The sequence below is a fragment of the Mustela lutreola genome, chromosome 9 (assembly GCF_030435805.1).
Source record: "Mustela lutreola isolate mMusLut2 chromosome 9, mMusLut2.pri, whole genome shotgun sequence".
NCBI lineage: Eukaryota > Metazoa > Chordata > Mammalia > Carnivora > Mustelidae > Mustela > Mustela lutreola.
The window spans coordinates 104,666,952-104,689,905 of NC_081298.1; the positions used below are offsets into that span (position 1 = coordinate 104,666,952).

At 41.4% G+C, this 22,954-nt stretch overlaps 1 long non-coding RNA gene across 2 annotated transcripts in view; it reads right to left on the minus strand.

Moving 5' to 3' along the window:
* Nucleotides 1–21,253, minus strand: part of LOC131840371 (uncharacterized) — an 87,277-nt gene extending 66,024 nt beyond the window's left edge. For both annotated transcript variants that reach the window (XR_009357332.1, XR_009357331.1), the window contains exon 1: nt 21,193–21,253. This is a non-coding gene — a long non-coding RNA (uncharacterized LOC131840371). The remainder of the gene's footprint in view (nt 1–21,192) is intronic.
* Between the last annotated feature and the right edge of the window lie 1,701 nt (nt 21,254–22,954).

The window sequence follows — 22,954 nt, forward strand, 5'->3', positions numbered from 1 at the left end:
GAGACGAAATCGATGGGGTCCACAGGACAGGCTGCAAGGATGCTTCAACGGACAGCAGGTCTTTGCTTGCTCTGAGATCAGGGAAGTGTGAGAGCCTAGAAGAAGGGAAATTGCTGATTGTAGATAAGGTCAAGGGCTCTGAGAGTGCACAACTGATGACTCTATCTGCCACGGGCCCACCCCAAATCACAAAACATAGCATCTTTCTGTGTCCAAACGCTCTATTTGCCTGGTCCACAGCAGAGTACATTGCTCCAGGGATTTTTCCCTCCATGCACCATTTTTCTTTTCTTTTTCCCAATTGGATACCTGGTTGGGACAATTAATCACTCCTGTGGCAGACACAACTACCGGTCACCCAATATCCATTTTTCTTGTCTTTCTTATTAAATGGCCCAAGTTTTTTCAGAGAGGCAGTAACAGACATAAATTCTTCCTTTCCCAACCTCCCTTACATTCCTAACCAAAGAGACCACAATGGCAAGAGATTTGTCCATTAATTCACAAATGGAGATGTTGCTTGGGAACTCATGTTGGGATTGGGAAGTTTCAGGCATTGCAATGTATGATTTCCATATAAAGAGAGCCATAATGGAGGGGTGGATGGGATAATCCTGACTGAGGGAGTTGACTTAAACTTGTACTCTTCTACGAACAGCTCTGAGTACAATCTTCCTGGCCACCTGCCTGATCCTGAGGGCACCATTTTGTGATCATTAGGAAAAAGCCAAGGGAAATAAACATAATCTCTTCTAACCTAATTATTTATGGTGAAGACCATGGAATCACAGGGTTCTCAGGGGATGTAGATGAACAACTGTTCTCAAAGAAGCTTTTTTCTAGAAACATCTTAAAAGATAAGACATGAAACGTTCTTCAACACCTTGCTTTTGAGTTCTCTTATAACCTCACCTGTGTTCTGTTGGTAGACTTTCAGACGTCTGAAAATAATCTGTACGTAAATCAGAATATTCATTACTATTACATAAAGCTTAACTTGTTAATTGTACAATTTCATTAAAGGATTAACCTTCTACAGATGGGAGCTACACTTGTGGTCAGCATAGCATAACATATAGACTTGTCGAATCACTATGTTGTACACTTGAAACTAATGTAACATTGTGTGTCCATTATATTTCAGTAAAAAATAAGATAACATTCTCGTTAAGGAGTAAGCAGTCACTATTCTACGTTTTCACACGGTATCTTCATAATGAATGTCTGGACTTGGAATCTAACAAATTAAATTTCCCCAAACTTATTAATTGATTATGAGCTTATCTAATAAAATGTTCTAAACAGTTTAATTAAAATCATGATTATAAATATTTCATAGCTTTCGGAAAAAATCCAACAAAATACAAAAAATAAAATAAAGCTTTAAATTACTTTTATTATACTTTCATTTAAACTGGTAATAAAGATGCTCAAATCAAGATGAATTTTAATTTCATCATACAGTCTTATGCTTCTTCCTCCCTAGGATTTTTGTTTTTATGTTTTATCCAAGTTTCCCGAGGCTGAAGTAATTTTACCAGTCACAGAAGAAGAATACCTTCTCAGATCAGCTGATATGACAGCTTCTGGAATTTTGCCACTGATCTTGGTTAGCCAAGGGTCCTGATTGCATACAGCACTATAATTTCAACCTAAGCCTTGGGGCATTATGCAGAGTACCTTTTTATAATAAAGGTTTACTTGATACATCATGAGATTTTTAAGTGCCTGCCTTTCATATAGGTTTCAAACTTTTGACATGGATTGTTTTCTGAGAACTGATGTGTTAATGTTTGGATGGCTGACATTTCTTAACATGTAGGTACTAAATGTCTGTCTGTGGGTATTATAGTCAGTAAAAATTAAATATATTCTATCATATTTATATTTTTATTATAGCTACATTTTAATACATAGCCTTTAATTTTGAGTATTTAGTGACCTCATAGACTTAATGATTATAATTATCATTCTCTATTTGTTGCTCATACTGTCTCAACATGGCCACTAGGAGACCTTTTTTAAGTTGGTTGCTTTATTCTTTTAGCACTGCCTTGAATATTTTTGAGAAAGTGAATATCAAGATATGTTGAACAATTTCTAACATAATTAAAGTCATAATGCAACTGGAGAAAAAAATATTTCTGAGTGACTTTTATTTTCTTACCAATGAAATTACCAGCCTAGCTTCATTCCTCCTACCTTCTGAAAGACATTACGGAGATAGTGAATCAGTCAACTTCTCCCAGCTTCTTGACATTATCCAGTCCAGGGATGGTCCCTGCTTCCCCAATCTCTTTATAAAAATCACTCAGCATGAGCACAAATCTTCTAATAAGCCCCTCTGAATCCCTTTTACCCAGATGCAGATGGTTCCCCTGGAGTGTATTCTTCCTTGCTTCCCAAGCTAAATACATTTAAATCTGTTCCTGATATGCTTTGACTAGTGGGTTGACACACTGAAAGCATCCTTGCTTTCTAGCAACAACAAGATGTTCTAGACCCATCTGAATTTTCGTGCCAAGACTTGGGAATCAGCTACTTTTAAAGAAAATCTAGTTCTTTTAGTGGATAAAAACAAAACATGAAAATCTGGCACTAGACACATGAGAATCATGATGAGCACAATGGCTACTGTTGAAACTATTATTGCCACGGGCCACTTTTTTAGCTAGAATATCTGTTTCCTTAAAAAGTTATGGGTCCACATTGATCTTTCCAATCCGGCATGTTTTCTTACTGTCCTCTTTTAGTCTGTAGTCTCATTCATTACTAAAACTTTCTACAACATGAACGTTTGGAGATTTGTCTGGCTGATCACCCACTGTCCTCCACCTCAAGTTCTCACCAATTGAGAAGAAGAGGGAAAAAATACTGTCTTTACTTAAAAAAAAAAAAAAAAGAAATAAAGCAATATTACAGAACATAGTCTGTAGACAAAAGGGAGCTTTCCTTTCCCTTTCTATTTCTTGACTTGAATCTAATCACAGATGTTAAATGAATGGAAGACTTCATGCTAGATGGGAGCTATCCTGGTGCTCCTACCATATAGGAAAAGACAGTGGAGGAAGAGGGGAGAGGAGAGTAAGTGAGCAGGGAAGAAAAAAAAAGAGAAGAAGAGGAGAGCATGAACAAGAGAGAGCTATTGCCATCTCCAAGATCTAAGTACCTGAGCTGTCACCGGGATTAAATCAGTTGCTGACCGCTTAGAGCCAGGCACATGAAAAGGCTCAGAAATGACAGCTGGCATGGATGCTTATGGTAGAATAGATTTAATCATACTTTTGAACATAGCTGTACTGTACTTTTTTTTTTATTTCTTTTCAGCGTAACAGTATTCATTGTTTTTGCACCATACCCAGTGCTCCATGCAATACATGCCTCCCCATTATCCACCACCTGGTTCCCCCAACCTCCCACACCCGCCCCTTCAAGACCCTCAGGTTGTTTTTCAGAGTCCATAGTCTCTCGTGGTTCACCTCCCCTTCCAATTTCCCTCAACTCCCTTCTCCTCTCTAACTCCCCTTGTCCTCCATGCTATTTGTTATGCTCACAAATAAGTGACACCATATAATAAATGACTCTCTCTGCCTGACTTATTTCACTCAACATAATCTCTTCCAGTCCCGTCCATGTTGCTACAAAAGTTGGGTATTCATCCTTTCTGATGGAGGCATAATACTCCATAGTGTATATGGACCACATTTTCCTTATCCATTCGTCCGTTGAAGGGCATCTTGGTTCTTTCCAGTTTGGCGACTGTGACCATTGCTGCTATAAAAACATTGGGGTACAGATGGCCCTTCTTTTCACTACATCTGTATCTTCAGGGTAAATACCTGCAATTGTACTGTACTCTTTAGGGTCAATTTCCAGAACCAGGGGTTCTGAGAGGGGGAAAAAAAGTATATAGCTTAGGGGCACCTGGGTGGCTCAGTGGGTTAAAGCCTCTGCCTTAGGCTCCAGTCATGATCCCAAGGTCCTGGGATTGAGCCCCGCATCCTGCTCTCTGCTCAGTGGGGAGCCTGCTTCCTCCTCTCTCTCTCTCTCCCTGCCTCTCTGCCTACTTGTGATCTCTACCTGCCAAATAAATGAATAAAAAATCTTTTTAAAAAAGTATATAGCTTAAATATTTAATATGCATTATCAAGCAGCCTTTTAGAAAAACTGTCAATGTTTTAAAACTTTTCCAATCTGATAGACAAAAACAACTCACTATTGTTATTACCATTTCTTTCTGAATTTAATCTTTAATTTTATCAAAGTTACTTGTAGACACATTTTAGAGACTCAAGTAGCTCTATGAGTTCCTTTTGTTTTACAAAAGAGCCCCTTGATCTGCCTCTCTTCCCTCACGTACCCCCACTTGCACACCCCCACACCCCCACTGTTGCCTGTTCCTTATAGGCAACTACTTTTAGTGCAAAAGACTCAGTTAAATATTTTGATAGTTTCCTCCATTCTACTAATTAATATAATTACATCAGGAATTTCTGAGACTTCCTTTTCATCACTACCTCTTAATTTCCTATCTAAGCTCTTTTGCATCATTGCCTCTCTAACCACACACACACACACACACACACACACACACACACACTTCCCCAACTGCCCAATACAGATCTTTATAATCTATATCCTATCAACATCCAGTGTGACTATCATCATGACTTTGTAAACATGCTTGATGGTTATAGGCTCAGAAGACATTAGTCTGCCTTCCTCCCCTTTATGTCAGCCTCCACCCACCCCTCCCGGGGGTCATCTCCCCACCTCCCCACACTGTGTGCCCTCCACACTCAGTTGTCTGTCCCCCAAACATTTCCCCATCATGTCACTTCTGTCCTCAGAAACATTCGGTTGTCCTCTGTAATCTCCGGGAGAAATAGCAGAGCCTTCACAATCCCATCGCACCTCGCACACCCCTCTCCTCTCAAACACTAAAGGAAAAGCTGACTGCATCCACACGAGTCTCCTGACAATCTAGTCCCCGGAAACTCTAAGAGGGTTTGTGAGTAAGTTTTTTGTCTGGAATGGTCTCCACCATCAGCTCCTTCCACAACAGTTTACATCTTATCTGTCTTCCGAAGCTCAAACCCACCTCTCTCAAAATGTTTTTCCTCATGCATATTTGTTTTTTCCTGAGAGGTTCCCTCCTTTAGTAGTTATGCTATTTATGCTGACACTTAATCATGTCCATCTTTGTTGTTTCTGTAAATTCTCAAGGTCCTAACCTTGTGTATTAATCATCTTTTTCTAGTAATCAGAGGGAATACTTGGATATGTTCAACACACTGGCTTCACTGTGGGAGGATCAAGCCAGGCCATACAAGTTATATTTACTAAGTGTGAATAAAATTCCTGTGGAGGAAAAAAACCCACTTTAATCCTGCCCATGATTAGGGTTCAGAAGTGTATATATATTTATGATTGCCTATAGTATGAACCGAAAGGCACTAGGACATAGACCCTATTATGGGTTGAATTGTGTCCCTCCCCAAAAAACTTCTATGTTGAAGTTCTAATGCCCAGGACTTTAGAAGGTGACTTCATTGGCAAAGGGTCTTTATAGAGATAACCCAGTTAAAGTTAGGTCATTAGGTTGGGCTCAAACCCAATATGACTTGTGTCCTTATGAAAACAAGAAATATGGGGGCATCTGACTTTGGTTTTGGCTCAGGTTATTATCTCAGGATCGTGAGATTGAGCTCTGCATCGGGCTCTGTGCTTGGGACTCTCTCCCTCTCCTTATATCCCTCCCCGCCCATAGCAGCCTGGTGCTCTCTCTCTCTCTCTCCTCTCAAAATAAATAAATCAGGAGCGCCTGGGTGGCTCAGTGAGTGAAAGCCTCTGCCTTTGGCTCAGGTTATGATCTCAGGGTCCTGGGATTGAGCTCCGCATTGGACTCTCTGCTCAGCAGAGAGCCTGCTTCCTCCTCTCTCTGCCTGCCTCTCCTGCCTACTTGTGATCTCTGTCTATCAAATACATAAATAAAATTCTTGAAAAAAAATAAAATCAATCAATCTTTCTTAAAAGGGGGAGTAGGATTTGGACACAGAGATGCACACAAAGGGAAGACAATGTGAAGAGATACAGAGAGAAGACGACCATCTGCAAGCCAAGGAAAGAGGCTGGAGCAGAGCCTCCCCTCACAGTCCCCGGAGGGAAACAACCAGCCCTGCCAACATCTTGATTTCTAGACTCCAAGCTTCTAGAACTGCATGAAAATAAAGCTCTATTTTTTAAGTCACCCAGACTGTGGTTGTTAGAGCAGCCCAAGCAAACTAATATAGACCCTATACCTAAATGCTTCACGTATTTGGAGAAGCAAACCTCTTCACTTTGTAAATAGCTTTTTTTCCCCCCCAAATCCCCTTCACAATGATGCAGAAACTAAAACCACCACAGGGACTGCTCTCTAGCATGCACAACTGACTTCAGCAGTGGCCATTCAGGTGGCCCAGGCTTCCCGGACAGGAGATGTCAACACAATCAGACAGCAGGGCTGGATGAGTTCCCTGGAGCAGCGGCATCTAGCCGTGAGACTATGGTTCCAATAGGAAGAACTTGGCCCTTCGTGGCAACGCTGGTAGAAACGACATTATGTGAGAGCAGAAGTACCAGAGGAAACCATGAGAGAAATGCAAATAGAAATCAGGGCATGTTCAGAGAAGGACAAATGGCTGCTGGCTGTGGTGCAACAGTGGCCAGAGATGATGTGTGCCCTCATCAAAGCCTTCCATGACACAGCAGAGCGTACGGCCATTTTAGATGAATTATAAAGGAAAAAAAAAGGGCTGTTAGAGATTATGCTTTTTGCAGAAATGAAAATCTATACCGATTCCACAGGTGTGCATCATCGACGATGCTAAAGCATAAAGCTTATGAAAAGAAGAGGTACCTCCGCAGGTTGGGCACTCAGAGGAGAGTTTGGTCCCTTGAACAAAATATAAGAGGGCAAAAGGAAATCTTACCACCTTGTCTGGGACCATCTTTCTTTAAGTCTTGAACCAGGGGCACCTGGGTGGCTTAGTGGGTTAAAGCCTCTGCCTTCAGCTTAGGTCGTGGTCCCAGGGTCCTGGGATGGAGCCCCACAACAGGCTCTCTGCTCAGTGCTTCCCCGCCCCCACCCGCCTCTCTGCCTACTTGTGATCTCTGTCAAATAAATAAATAAAATCTTTAAAAAAAGAAAAAGAGTCTTGAATCAGACCCATTTAAGAAAGGATGAGATCCTAAATTTCAAGCAGGGTGTCTTGGAGAACCTCATGAGATTTATAACTCTAAGATAATCATGAGATTCTGGAGCTTTCATCCAAAGTGAAGAGGCAAAATTTAGTAGTGGCTCAGTCACAGTACAATGACCAGGAGAAAGAAACCAACAGTACAAAATGGATTGTGTTTTGGTCAAAGAGAAAGATGGTGTTCAGCTGGATGTGAAAGAAGCTTTCTCCCTGAGACATGTTATTGTTGCCACTCCCCACCGTACCTGGCCACGCAAGCCACGGTGTGCATCATGAGGTTGCAGGGCCCAAGGGTCCCGAGGCTACCACCCCAGTCAGGAGGAGAAGTGTTTCTATCCAGCTGAGATGCCATTTCCCAAAGTCCTAGACAACTCGGGGCAAGCTTGGGGTTACTCTAATCAGTCACCAGAGGGGTTTGAAGCCCTGGGTGTTGGAGAAGCAAGGTGAAGGCACCTTTTTTGCAGGCTTCTAGGCAGAGAAAGTCTAACATTAGTTCACGAATGTGTTGAACAAGAACAGAGTTTCCAGGAAACCTAATGTAATCTAAATCACTTTTTAAGATTTTGGATTTTAGTCTTGGGAAATTGTGGTCTAGGTGAAATGGAAACCTTAATAGGAAGAAAGTAAACAGAAATTGCCTGTCAAGATCTATTATTATGGAAAAGAAAGTTGGAACAAAATGCATCACGAAAATATTTGAATTGTAGGTTGTATTATGACAGGAAAAGGAAGCAAGCCGGAGTACCTACCATTTGAAGATCCTAAAGAAAAGTGTGTCTCAGACAGATTTGGGGGTTTTTAACTGGCAGAAGAGGGTAGGAAAAATACGATTGACTCCAGCTGCAAGCAGTTTCAGGTAATTTGGGAGGGGAATGGTAGGACTCCTATTGATTTGCAATAGTTGGCAGAATGAGTGAATCTGACATCATTTATGCTGTGAGACATAAGAGTGGGTGGGAAGATGAAGATGCAAATATTCTTTGATGAGCAGAGGTTATTAGAAAGGAAGCTCTGGAGAGGGAAAGTGAGTAAGCACATACAAAGAATTCCTGCTCAGAAATGAGTGTCATCTCATTTTACAGAAGATCTAACAGATTGGTGGGAGAAAATAGGCTTAAAAGGAAAAGATGTTGGTCAGAGAGATGTTTTCAGAATGGGATGATATGAGGGGAAATTTCTGCTACATCAGAAGTTCATGGAATATGGGAGAAATCTTAAGCCCTTAGATTGAAGGATATTTACATCTGGCCCCTAAGTCAACAAGGCCTTAAATTCCGTGTTACTGGGGGAAGAGGAACAGAGATGATGTTACTATTTCCTGGGCTAGTTAACAGTGAAAGAAAAAAAGGAAAGGAGTAAAAGTTTGTGAGACAAAAGTCAGTACAGGCAGGTGATGCTGTCTAATTGGCCACTGTTGTGGCCAATCCAACTAACTTTCCCCATTTGCCAGATACTATCTGGGGCCCCACTGCCATTTTTATCCTCCCTCTAATGTTTTCCTACCCCCTTACTGGGGGCTTTAAAGCGTTTGATTGGTAATAGCATCAGACTAACAATGGGGATTTCTGTTTTCATAATTTGGCAAGCCAAGTAATATTCAGCTATGGAGCGAGTTCACTGACTGATTTTTTTAAATTTTTTTAAATTTATTTTCAGCATAACAGTATTCATGGTTTTTGCACCACACCCAGTGCTCCATGCAATCTGTGCCCTCTCCAATACCCACCACCTGGTTCCCCCAACCTCCCCCCGCCCCTACCCCTTCAAACCCCTCAGATTGTTTTTCAGAGTCCATAGTCTCTCATGGTTCACCTCCCCTTCCAATTTCCCTCAACTCCCTTCTCCTCTCTAACTCCCCTTGTCCTCCATGCTATTTGTTATGCTCCACAAATAAGTGAAACCATATGATAATTGACTCCCTCTGCTTGACTTATTTCACTCAACATAATCTCTTCCAGTCCTGTCCATTTGCTACAAAAGTTGGGTGTTCATCCTTTCTGATGGAGGCATAATACTCCATAGTGTATATGGACCACATCTTCCTTATCATTCATCCACTGAAGGGCATCTTGGTTCTTTCCACAGTTTGGCGACCGTGGCCATTGCTGCTATAAACATTGGGGTACAGATGGCCCTTCTTTTCACTCCATCTGTATCTTTGGGGTAAATACCCAGTAGGGCAATTGCAGGGTCATAGGGAAGCTCTATTTTTAATTTCTTGAGGAATCTCCACACTGTTTTCCAAAGTGGCTGCACCAATTTGCATTCCCACCAACAGTGGAAGAGGGTTCCCCTTTCTCCACATCCCCTCCAACACATGTTGTTTCCTGTCTTGCTAATTTTGGCCATTCTAACTGGTGTAAGGTGGTATCTCAATGTGGTTTTAATTTGAATCTCCGTTATGGCTAATGATGATGAACATTTTTTCATGTGTCTGATAGCCATTTGTATGTCTTCATTGGAGAAGTGTCTGTTCATATCTTCTGCCCATTTTTTTGATTGTTAACAGATATAGATGGATAAGTGTTGTTCCTGGACTTTGTGAGCTAAACGAGTCACAGAGACAGCTGGGGGAGGAGCACTGGCCGAGGCATGAAAGTCTTACAAAGAGCATTCCGCATCTCAGAGTCAGCTATTATTTGGGAGGTAAGGTCTGTCAGACAGTGGACCAGGACAAAACTCTGTGTGGTCCAATCAGCCTCCTAGCTCAATAATTTCTTTTACAGCACTTCACACCAAAGTTGACAGTCTTAGTGCATGTTTAAGACTCATCACTCTTGAAATGTCTGAGATTCTTTCTGGATGTGGATAAACACTTAATTTCTGAGTAAATCTCCTAGGGTTCCACTGTTCTGCACTGATCCTGGGGTGACTAGACAGGAATGGCTCTTAAAGAGGTCAATCTATCTGAAGTGGAGGAAAAGAATTTTGCCTAAGTTGTAGGTGCTGCCTGAGACATGGAAGTTTGGGAGGAAGAGCTGTTTCGTCCAAGAGGATAACGTAAGACATCTTTTCATTGGGGTTGGCTGGGGGAGGGGAGCAGGCGGGGAGGAGAAGTAAGGAGAGCTAGTGCTAGAAGCAGATGATAATAACTAAAAGTGTGTGCCTTTGGACCACCTTAACATAGGAGATGCATATACTGCTACCACGTTTAAGCACTCTTTTTCTGAACTAAAAGTCAAGCCGCTAGACTCTGGCATAGAGAGTCTGGCCACAAGTTGTTGCAAAGTGTCACAGACAGAAAATTAGACAGATGTAGGAGGTTTCTCATTGAAAACCCCAGCAGAAATTTCAGACTATCTCTTACTTATCTGGTGCCATTCAGGGATGAATAGCTATCTTTCTGCCCCTGACTGGTGCAACATGCGCATCTCAACCACCACTGTCAAAGAAAATGGAGCCTGGCCTTGCCTTTGGTTTAGCTTTGCCAGAGAAGGGTTATAGTGTTAAGTATCTGCATTGAGAGATTCCTGCAGATATTAAAATTCCATTGGATTCAGAGAATTCCATTTAACACGCAAAACCTAGTAGCTAGAGAGTACAAGTACAAAGGCAGAAAATTCTGTTCCATTATGTTCAAGGAGGCTTACATGTGTATGTGGATCCATCTAGAGGGGCTTTCTGGAGGAACAACTCCAATTGACAGTTGCTAAAGGCATGAGATACCTCAAGAAAGGGATTTATTTTAGGATTATGAGTTCTTTTTTAAGTCAGGTGAGAAGAAAGCGAAATCAGACCATTGATACAACCTAATTTTATACTCAAAAGTTAGTCAAGTCTGGGGAAGCTTGGGTTTCACACATTGAGAAGGTGGCAGAACTAGAACTCCAAGTGAGGGCTCCTGACCCCAAGTGTGATACTTTTAGACCTGAGACATGATTTCACTCCACCAGCAGAAGCTGTCAGGCCTTCACCCTCTGACAAGAATCAGTGATTCACTCTCTGAGTCCTAAAAAACCCAGTGTACACTCTAACCAAGCAAGATGGCCCAAGTTACACCAATTTAGAGGCCATTGGATAGTTTATTCTACACTGGAAAATACCTCAAAGTAAATTTCTTATTCATCATCAGAAATTCATCCTGTGGGGGAGGGGAGAACATATGGACATAAGGAATGTAGAAGCACCTCTCTCTTAATACACATCAAGTAGGAATGTTTAAGTGTGTGTGTGTGTGTGTGTGTGTGTCCACGTCTGTATCCACAGATACAAACATACATATGTGTTAGGGTTCACTTGGTGATATGATCATAGAAGAGATTTTCAAATTAATGTTTTCCTTTAATAATCTCATCTGATATTCCAATTAAATTTTGAGAAGAAAATGAATTTTTAAAGGTTGGGGTTTTTATTAATTTGAATTTCCACTTGAGTTTTATTATAATGAACTTGGAGATGCCTTAGTTTTTCTGTGGAGAATATAAAATCGCATAATGAATCAGATGACACTAAGTCTATGAGTATAATGACATCTGACAACACTGCATATGGCGTTGTGCCACACAACAGTGTATGCTGTGTACCTCGCCTAAGCATGACCCTGATCATTTGATATAGAGCTAAATGTGCATGTTGTTGGAAATCTTATTCTGTGTACTTCTCTATTCAACCAAGTGTGCTGTTCTACAGTTTACTTACAGATGACTTTATGTTTGTTGGTTTATTTTTTTTTTATTGTGTTATGTTAGTCACCATACCTCATGACTTTTATTTTTTTATTTTTTTAAAATATTTTATTTTTATTTATTTGACAGAGACACACAGCAAGAGAGGGGGCACAAGTAGGGGGAGTGGGTGGGGGAGAATCAGGCTTCCTGCCGAGCAAGGAGCCCCATGTGGGACTTGATCGCAGGACCGTGGGATCATGACCTGAGCAGGAGGCAGACCCTTAATGACTGAGCCACACAGGTGCCCACATCATTAATTTTAAAACCCATCTCAAACCTTTCCATTTGGTTCGGGGTCCTAATTTGATTTTGAGCTTGAGAGTTGTGACTATTTTAATATTGGCTTCTTGAATGATTTTACTGGCACCCTAAAATTTTGTTCAAAGAAACTAAAATGAACTTTATTTGATTTTTTTAAATTATACTGACTGTCCAGTTGAATTTTCTAATTTAGTAGTTACAAAAGAGGAAAGAGAAGACATACAGGATTGAAATAATTGTGAGTTGCTAGCTAGAATTTTGTAAAACAGAGATAAATCCTCACGCGTTGTGTGCTTTAAACCAATTCATTGTACATTACTTTCTGCAAAGATCATTACTTTCTGATAGATCAATCAGTCAAAAAAATATAGGTAAACATAAGAAATTATTTCCCAACATGTAAAACATATCAAACAAATAAATTATTGAAATCTGTAAGCATTTCAAACTATTTGAGATTTGTTTCATCTTTATGTCTGAAACCAAAACAATCATGTAATCTCCATGAAGCCTTGACTTAGTTCATTCCCATCACTTAAGTGTACTCAGCATTTAACCCAGAGTCTGACACATAGTAGGTATTTAATAAATATCTATCAATTTTATGGATTAACCATTTTTAAAGGATTAATTAATTGATTAATTTTTAAGTAGGCTCCACGCCCAATATGGAACCCAGTGCAGGGCTTGAACTCATGACCCTGAGATCAAGACCTGAACTGAGAACAAGAGCTGGATATTTAGCGTACTGAGCCAGGCCCCAAAACAACAAATTTAGTTTTAAAGCCATAAAAAAGCTTAAGTTTCAAAAAATAAAGACCAAAGTAGCTTTTACATGCATTTGAATTTAAGCTGAGTTGACATCAATGCTTGCTGTATTATCTGCAGATTGAGGTTGTAGCATCTGCACATCTCAAAATTATAACCTAATCCTTTTTATAAATTTTAAAGAATAAAATTTTTATTTGATCATGTTTTTCGGTAACTAATTTTTTCTTGATATCTTTGCTCTACTACAAATTCTATCCAGTCAGAAATAACTTTGCTTTGTTCCCAACATAAAAGAACAGCTTTATATGGTAAAACAAATTAGAAATGATATCAATATTGATCAAATCTTTGTATGACTTTTATTAGAATCAGTGATGAAAATGTACTTCTATTAAATATTTTATAGTAAATCATATTGATTTATTAGTATTCCACACATGGCACATGGAATTGTGAATGAGGACTATTTTTTCTACTTTGGCAGGCAACATGAAATAATTTGCCATCTTTGATTAGGAAATGAGTACAGGAAAAATCCTGTGTGTGTGATGGATGTGTGAAGCCTTGCCAACCATCCCATGCCGCCACTCATTTCACCCAGTTTACAGAGCTTTTTATCCGTCAGAAAATTCACACCAAGAGAAAGCTTTTAAATCTAGAGGAGGGAACTCTTCCAGCCAAAAAAGACTGTTTCTTCTACATCTGCTAGCCTGTGCAAAACATCTCATCTCACTACTTCAAACATCACCTCTAAAACCACATTGTGGGATTTACTCCGCTCCTTCCTTGTTAGTAAATGACACCAATCCTTGACTCTTCTCTTTCTCTTAACCCCGTACCTCATCGAACCACAAATCTCAGGTCCTCTACCCATTAAGAAGCTCCAGAATCAACTACTGCTTATCTTGCCTATCGCCAATCTAGACCTCTCTCATTTTCACCTGCCATCACTCACCTACCCTATGGCAGAGTTTCTTGACTCCAATCCATGCTGATATCCAAGATTCAACATTTCAACCCATTTAGAACTTATTCCTTCACCAGATTTGGCCTGACTCCATTCCACAAGAAAGGAGACATCACTAATGCCTTCATTCATTCCCATCTTGTCAGTCTATTTCTCCTCCCACGCTCTCTGTATTATTCCTGTTACCTCCAAAACCACCAGTTGTACCACTGAGAAAATACAAAGAAGCCCTCAAGTAATTTTTCAAAAGCCAAAAAGATGTGGTCAAAGCAACAGTCTATTTCTAGAAAGAAAGAAACAAACAGTTGACTTAGATTTCATTCTATCCCACCAGTCCCTGCCTCTTATAAAAATACTGGCCATGGAGTTAGACAAGCTGAAGAAAGAAGACAACTGATGTCAGACAGAAAAGAAAATATTCACATATAATATGGTATCAAGTAGGGATAATTTCGCCAAGTGAAAGAGAGGAAACAGAAATATTTCTCAAAGTGAAATAGAGAAACAGAGGAGATCAAGTGGTCCAGGTAGGAAGGCAGGCAAGTGGATCAAACCTGAAAAGTACGAGCTACAGGGGTACCTGGGTGGCTCAATGGGTTAAGGCCTCTGCCCCCGGCTTAGGTCATGATCCCAGGGTCCTGGGATCAGGCCCCGCATCAGGCTCTCTGCTCAGTGGGGAGGCTGCTTCCCTCTCTCTGCCTGCCTCTCTGTCTACTCGTGATCTTATCTGTCAAATAAATAAATTAAAAATCTTAAAAAAAAAAAAAAAAAGTACTAGCTACAAAGAGCGAGCTCAGGACTACGTGATTTCACTCAGATGGACACCACCAGAAGTCTCATACAGGCAGAGAAGGGTAAGAGAGGAAGGAAGATAAAACAGAAGGAAATTCAGGGAGATTTGCTTCCATACTGTGTTTGGACTGGAGAGATGAGAACCTAGATGGCAGGAGTTAAGAAGAAATGTGAATCGAGTCTAGGTACACTTTGAGTGCTATCTGACACAAAAAGGGATGACTCCAATTAAAGGTAGATAAAAGAGACAAGAGTCTGAGCAGTTTTCCTGTTTTTATTAGACCCCTCTACTTTTCTGGATGGGTAAGAAACTGAACCTACAAATAGAGGAAAGTGGCATGATATAGAATGAGAGAGAATGCAGGGCAGTGGGAGTTCTCATGAGATATAGAAGAAAAGAAAACAATAAATGAAGAAGAGAGAAATTACCTTCTCTGACAGCAAAGGAAGTGTGAGACAAGAGAGTTGGGGAGAGTGTTCTGCGGAGGGAGAAAGTGACAAATGCTTTGTCTGGGTCTTATGCAGAGCAGGGGATTTTTAAAGAGGATTAATACACATCCCCTCTGTGCCTCAGTTTCCTCCTCCCTCTAGTGGAGCCTATATGGTTAACTACTTGAAATAGCAGCTGTGATGATTAAATGAGTCAATGTATAAAGAGGCTAAGAACTAACTGAGAAGTAAACTCTCAGTGCATATTTGCTGTTAATTTTGTAGTTCTCCACAGCAGCAATATAATTCTTTTTGTTGTTATAATTAATGGTTAGATAAAGCCTTACCATACACAAATTATGTTCATGAAAATTACCCCCCATGTTTTTGTCCACGATTTATTTAGACACCAAGCAACATTGTTTGCATATTGTGCGGATGAGGAAACCGAGCCTCCAATTTGTCCAGTTTCATAAGACTAGTAAATAGTAGAGTCATGGCCCAAACCCAAGTGTTCTGAGTCCAAATTCTATTGTCTTGACACTAAATTCCTGTTCTAAATACAGGAGACCTGCAGAGCAGATCTTTACACTCCCCAAAAACCTCTGACTAAGCTAAAACCAAAGACTTTAAAGCAACAACTCAACTTCAATAAAGAGTTCATTGGATGAATGTCAAATGGCATAACAGACCTAGAGAAGAAAAGTCAACTCTAAGTACCTCTGAGATGGAGAGATGAGAAAAGTAATGAGACATAACCACTCTGACTCCAAGGTATCTTGGAAAATTTAGAAATAGGAGGAACCAATCCAAAGACGAATGTGTAAGGAAGTCAGGAGCAAAAAACCAAGTTCATCGATTGAAAGTTTCTGTTAGACTGAGCTATATGCAATTGCCTATTGTTATGGGTTGAGCTATATTCCCCCAAAATTCATATGATGAAGCCCTTACCCTCAGTATGTCAGAAGATGACCTTATTTGGAAATAGCGTCTTTGCAGATATAATTAATTAAAATGAGGTTGTTAGGGTGAGTCCTAACCCTATATGATCAGTATCCCTATAAAAAGGAGAAATTCAGACACAGAGACACACATACAAGGAGAACACCATGTGAAAATAAAGGCAGACTTTGGGGTGATGCATCTAAAGGCCAAGGAAAGCCAACAACTCCCAACCAAACACTGGAAACTAGGAAAAAGGTCTGTGCAGACTCTCCCTCATGGCCCTCAGATACAACCAAGGCTGCGGACACCTTGATCTCAGACTTTGAGCCTCCAGAGCTGGGAGACAGTAAATTTCTGCTGTTTAAGCCATCCAGATTTTTGTTATTTTGTTCTGGCAACCAAATACAAATACACCCACAGTTGGATACTCTCTGACCAACAAAAAAAGCGGTAATTTCATTTGATTCAACCTAAATACAAGAGGTAGACTGTTAGGTTCTCCTTCTCCCCCGACCCCAGCAGAGCCAGATTTTAGTCCCTGGAGAAAAAGATGAGGTTCTTCCAATCTCCTGTATGTGAAGCAGATCAAAGATTAGTGGAGTGGGGGGCGACTGGGTGGCTTCATCGTTACGCATCTGCCTTTGGCTCAGGTCACAATCCCAGAGTCTTGGGATCAAGCCCCACATCGGGCTCCTTGCTCAGCGAGAAGACTGCTTCTCCTTCATCCTCTGCCTGCCCCTCCCCCTGCTTTTGCTCACTCTCTTGCTGTGTCTCTCTCCGTCAAATAAATAAAATCTTTAAAAAAAAAAAAAAAAAAATTAGTGGAGGGACGCCTGGGTGGCTCAGTGGATTAAAGCCTCTGCCTTCGTCTCAAGTCATGATCCCAGGGTCCTGGGATAGAGCCCCACATTGGGCTCTCTGCTTAGCAGGGAGACTGCTTCCTCCTCTCTCTCTCTACCTGTCTCTCTGGTGATCTCTATCTGTCAAATAAATAAATAAATAAAATCTTTTTTAAAAAATGGGGCGCCTGTGTGGCTCAGTGGGTTAAAGGCTCTGTCTTTGGCTTAGGTCATGATCCCAGGGTCCTGGGATCAAGTCCCACATTGGGCTCTCTGCTTGTCGGGGAGCCTGCTTCCTCCTCTCTCTCTGCCTGCCTCTCTGCCTACTTGTGATCTCTGTCTGTCAAATAAATAAATAAAATCTTTAAAAAAAAAAAATAAAAGATTAGTGGAGTACTGGGGTGCCTGGGTGGTGCAGTGGGTTAGGCATGGATCTCTTGGTTTCAGGTCCTGATCCCAGGGTCATAAGATCAACCCCACAATGGGCTCTGCACTAAGCACGGAATCTGCTTGAGAATCTCTCTCTCTGCTCTCCTTCTGACCCTTCCCCCTGCACTCTCTCTCTCTCTCTCAAATAAATAATTTTTTTTTAAAAATAGAGTAACGAGTGCTATTTTAGCAAATAAAGGTCTTTTCAATGAGCAGGTATCCATATCTCAATAACAGTTGTGTGCAGAGGCTGGAGGAGGGGGAGGCAAAGCGAGGCTTGCAAGAGAATGAACTGGGGCCAGTTACACCCACCCAGGATACTCAGCGAATCCAACCACAAGGCAGAAGGATGCCCGAGGATGTTGCAGAGTCTCAGAGTGGTAATTCTGAACACCACTTCTCACAGTCCCACAAGCCTGGATGGTGCTGGAGTGCTTTAAATGGTGAACTTAACCATCATAGTCTACGAGATAACTAGTCACAGTCTATAAGATAATACTTTTTGGGACGCCTGGGTGGTTCAGTGGGTTAAAGCCTCTGCCTTTGGCTCAGGTCGTGATCCCAGGGTCCTGGGATCAAGCCCCACATCGGGCTCTCTGCTCAGCAGGGAGCCTGCTTCCTCCCTTCTCTCTCTCTGCCTGCCTCTCTGCCTACCTGTGATCTGTCTGTCAAATAAATAAATAAAACCTTAAAAAAAAAAGAAAATACTTTTCAAATAACATATATAATAAAGGACTTATGTCCAAGAATATATAAAGAACCTCAAAACACAATCATGAGAAAGCAAACGACTCAAGTTTTGAAGATTAGCTAAAGATTCCCAGTCATCTCACCAAACATATACAGACTGCACATAAACACAAGAACAGATGTTCAGCACCATTAGTCATTAGGGAAATACAAGCCAAAACCCAAGTGAGATATGACTACTTACCCATTAGGATGGCTAAAATTTAAAAGACTGATCATACCAAGTGTTGGGGAGAATGTGGAGCAACTGGAACTTTCCTATGCTGCTGATAGGGATGTAAAATGGTACACTCGCTTCTCAAAACATGGCAGCAGTTTCTAAAAAACTACCTGTGCCCGTACCATATAACCTAGCCATTACATTTGTTTCCTCGAGATGAGTGAAAGCATATGTCCACACAAAGACGTGCTCATGAATGTTTTTTGCAGCTTGTGTGTAGTAACTAGAACTGGAGGTAACCCAAATGTTTTTCTACCCCTGAACAGAAACAATTACAGATGTATATGTTCAACAGAATATGACTTAGCAATAAATATAAACTATTAATGCGTCCAATAAGATGAATGAATCTCAAAGTAATTATGCCGAGGAAAAGAATTCAGACAAGAAAAGGAACGTAATGTTTGAATCAACTTGTGTATGACTCTAAAACATGGAAACTGACCTACAGTAGCAAAAAGCAAAAGTAGTTGCCTAGGGACAGGGAGAGCTGGGGGAGAGATGACCAAGGAACACGAGGAGACCTTTGGGGGATGATAAATAGCTCATCAGCCCAATCCCGGTAATGGTTTCAGGGGTATATATTATGTCAAAATGTACAAATATTACACTTTAAATATGTTCAATTTAGTGTATATATTATGCCACAATAAAGCTATAAAAAAGACTTAAAAATAAAAATCTATTAACTCAGAGTTTCATGTTTTTCCTTTGCTTCTTTTTTAAAAAAATTTTATTTATTTGAAAGAGAAAGACAGAGAGAACACAAGCAGGGGGTATGAGGGAGAGCAGAGGGAAGGGGTAAAGCAGGTTCCTGCTGAGTAGGGAGACGGAAGGCGGGGAGGAGCTACATCCCAGGATCCTGAGATCAGGACCTGAGCCGAAGGCAGATGCTTAACTGACAGAGCCATGCAGGCGCCCCACCCTGTTTGTTTTAAAAATATTTTGTGTGGTTTAAAACAAGACACATATAGAGATAGTTATTAAACCACAGCAAAGCCCCAATGAGAAGGACTCGATCTTATTAACAGCAGAGGTTGTATTTATTGCAAGAAAGCACTGTGTTTGGTTTGAAATTCTTGATGGCTGAGGAGGGGCGGAGGGCGGGAATGCAAAGGTTTGCACAGTTCTTACTACCTCATAAATGGAAGCATACCGATTATTCGAGATAGACTCGCTCTTGAATTCCAAAAGGAATTGATAAATTCCTTTGATAATTGGATAAATTGGATAATTGGATAATTGATAAATCCCATAAATTACATGGGGCCTTAGGAGGACTACTGAAGGATTTAATGAACAATTACTTTAACAACAGCTCCACAGCAATGGCCAAAACCTTCTTACGTAGCTACTTTCTCAATTCAGACCAAGGGCATCCTATTAATGTCCAACCGTTCTTTAGGGGAGCTAAGTCAAGATGATCAGGAAGGTAGAATTCTGATTTTCTCTGTTTAACAGTACAGCTGTATCTTCACATCCTTACTTACACGGATGAACTGTGCTCAGTCCCCAGCCCTCACCTGCTGGTGGATAGACACCAAGAGTATGAAAAGCCAATGTTAGTTACCTTGTTCCCTGCCCATGTCTGTGACCTCAATGCTCTGACAAATCTGCCGTCCTCCCATCATTTCATCATTTCTGCCAGATGCAGTACCTGCTGTGCGTACCACGAGGTGCAGCCCTCTCCTGACCCCTCACAGCCCATCACTACCGATCACACAGGGCGCTGCGGGAGGTCACTCTGGCTCACTGGGTCCTGGGTCCCACTGCCTTCCCGCCTCTAGGCCTGATTTGCTGTATAGTGTGTTGACAAGGCAGAGGAGTCCACCTCCCCTGTGTCATTATGTCACACTCTGTGACCACTTCTGCAGGACCCCAGTGCTGTGCAGAGCTTTTACTGGAAAAGCACTTCCACTTCCACTCAGTCCTCTCTCTCCCTCCATCTGCGATTTGCAACCATAACAGTAGGGAGCGGACAGAGCAGAGTGAATATACCCAGAAGCACAATTCCCAGCTTTCATACCCGAGTATGCCTGGCTCCTTCCTACTTCAGGATGGGTTCTGTCCTCAGAGGTCACTCGATCCACATCTAAATAGACTTTGGCTGGGTCATATGACGTTTTCTATGCATGGCTGGGTATCTCCAAATCTATGTAGTTGACACGATGTGCACCTGTCATTCTCAAACCTTCCCGCATGTTAGAATCACCTGGGTATCTTCAATAAAAAATCAGTGTCCAGGACACACCCAGACCAGAACACTCAGGAAGGGTCACAGGTGTCACTTTTCTTTCTTTCTTTCTTTCTTTCTTTCTTTCTTTCTTTCTTTCTTTCCTTCTTTCTTTCTTTCTTTAAAGATTTTACTTATTTATTTGACAGAGATCACAAGTAGGCAGAGAGGCGAGGGGTGGGGGGGAGCAGGCTCCCCACTGAGCAGAGAGCCCAATGTAAGGCTCCATCCCAGGACCCTGAGATCACAACCTGAACTGAAGACAGAGGTTTTAACCCACTGAGCCACGCAGGTGCCCCTCTCTTTTTTTTTTTTTTTTTAAGATTTTATTTATTTATTTGAGAGAGAAAGAGAGAGAGCGCGAGTGCACAAGAGCAGGGAGGGGCAGGGGGAGAAGCATTGGGGAGCCCAATGCAGGACTCAAGCGTACGACTCTGGGATCATGACCTGAGCCCAAGGCAGAAGCTTAACCCACTGAGCCACCCAGGTGCCCCGCCAGCACCCGTATTTTTAACAGTCTCCAAGTGATTCCCACGTACAGCCAAGTTCGAGGAGCTGCGGTCTGGACAGAAACTGAAGTCCATGCTACAAATGCATTAATAATTCTCTTTTGTCTCCCAAGATAAATGGAATTGAGCTATAACTTACCTTGGATGGCAGTCTTCTCATCTTCAGTTTTGTGCTTTTTCCCAAAAATCCAAAGGAAGCTGAGAAACATTTGGTAGAAAGAGAAATGCAAATTAAAAAGTTAAAACCATGGGGCTGTGAAAAGTCCCAATACAATCAGAAAAACAAATTTTATGCTCAAGTAAAACACATACCAGGAATCACATACTCCCACCTTTGCTTTCTGCTGTTTGTTTGTTTCGTGCTGAAATGATAAGTTTTGTAAAGAAAGCATATTTCAGACCCAGCCTTCCCAGGAAGCCTTCCACATATTCTATTTAAATGATGGCACTTAGAATGATGTATGAATTTCAAAGAGGCAACGTCCAAGCTCATCTCAGGTTTACTCGGGCATTATTATTCATGAAGCCCTTTCTCAGCTCTGTGTGAGGATATCTATAAGCTGTTTCCAAAGACCAGGGACCCCTACTGTAATAAACAAGTCATTTACATGGGGGAAATGAAAAACCTGCCATGTCTGCCAAATGAAGGCAGACATGCCTGAGCAGAGAAGGATTGATGAAGTGAGATTACAGAAAGCTGAAAGCTAGGTTAAAATACATCAAATCTGCCAAGTGATGGAGCATATACCAGCAACCAACAGAAATGGATGTTGGTGCCTAGTTCATGTTGAATGGATTTTTTTTTTTTTTTTAAAGCAGTACATGCAGAAGTTCTGACAACCAAGATTTGGCCCAGGGATCTCAGATACCTGCCACATCCTGGTGAAGGATCACTGCATTTCTTACTGCCTCCCTCTCCAGGATTCAGAGTGGCACAAGTGTGAATCCTGCTTAAATATATACAGATTTCCTGTACGCTGCAGTCCCTGGTGATCCAGTTCTGTCCCTCCACAGCTGGGAGAACAGCTCTGGCCTCATACCCAGGCTGTCACCACCAGCAGGCAGTAGCAAAAGGCACTCCGCATGGGGTGTGACTTGCTCCACCTACCTGCTCTGTGTCCCCCTTGTAGGGGACTATCCCAGATTATGAAACCCTTCGGCTTCAAGTTCATTTATTGGATTGAGCAATCACTTAACAGAGCACTCATTGCATGCCAGACACTGTTCCAAGCACGTATCAGTATGAATCCTTCATTCCCAGCAACAACCCTCCCCATAAGAGAGGCACTGCCAGAATCTCAGAGTTACAGATGAGGCATCGGAACCGCGGGGAAGTTCAGTAGCACGCTCAAGGTCACACAACAGAATGGTAGCAGGACGTGAACAGAAGCCAACTTCTGGTCTTGGAGTTCTTTTCCTAGTAGTAACTGTTCTGCTCTGTCTTTCTGGCTACTATATGACCTAATCACGTCCTTCCCTAACACAGTTGTATGACTGCTTTGTTTTGAAGTCATGGGCTGTTTAAGTCTTTAAAATAATCACGAAGGAAAAGATGGGGGAGGGAGGTATTTATTCCTTTTAGACCCTTAACGGAAGGTTTAAAGCAGTGGTTTTCAAACTTTGGCATGTATCAGAATCCCCTGGAGAGCTTATTAAGACACAGACTGCTACACCCCAGAGTTTCTGAGTCAGTAGGTCTGATAGGGGCTGAGAATGTCTATCTCCAACAAGTTCCTGAGTGACGCTGATGCTGACGCTCTGGGGACCACACTTTGACAACTGTCAGTCCAAAGCACTGTTTTTAACTGCTGAGAAACCGTAGTCTAATAAACATTTGGCTATTAAATGATTTCATCCCAAATCATTTTTGATCAGTGGAAAGAAAGGCAATCTCTCCTAAA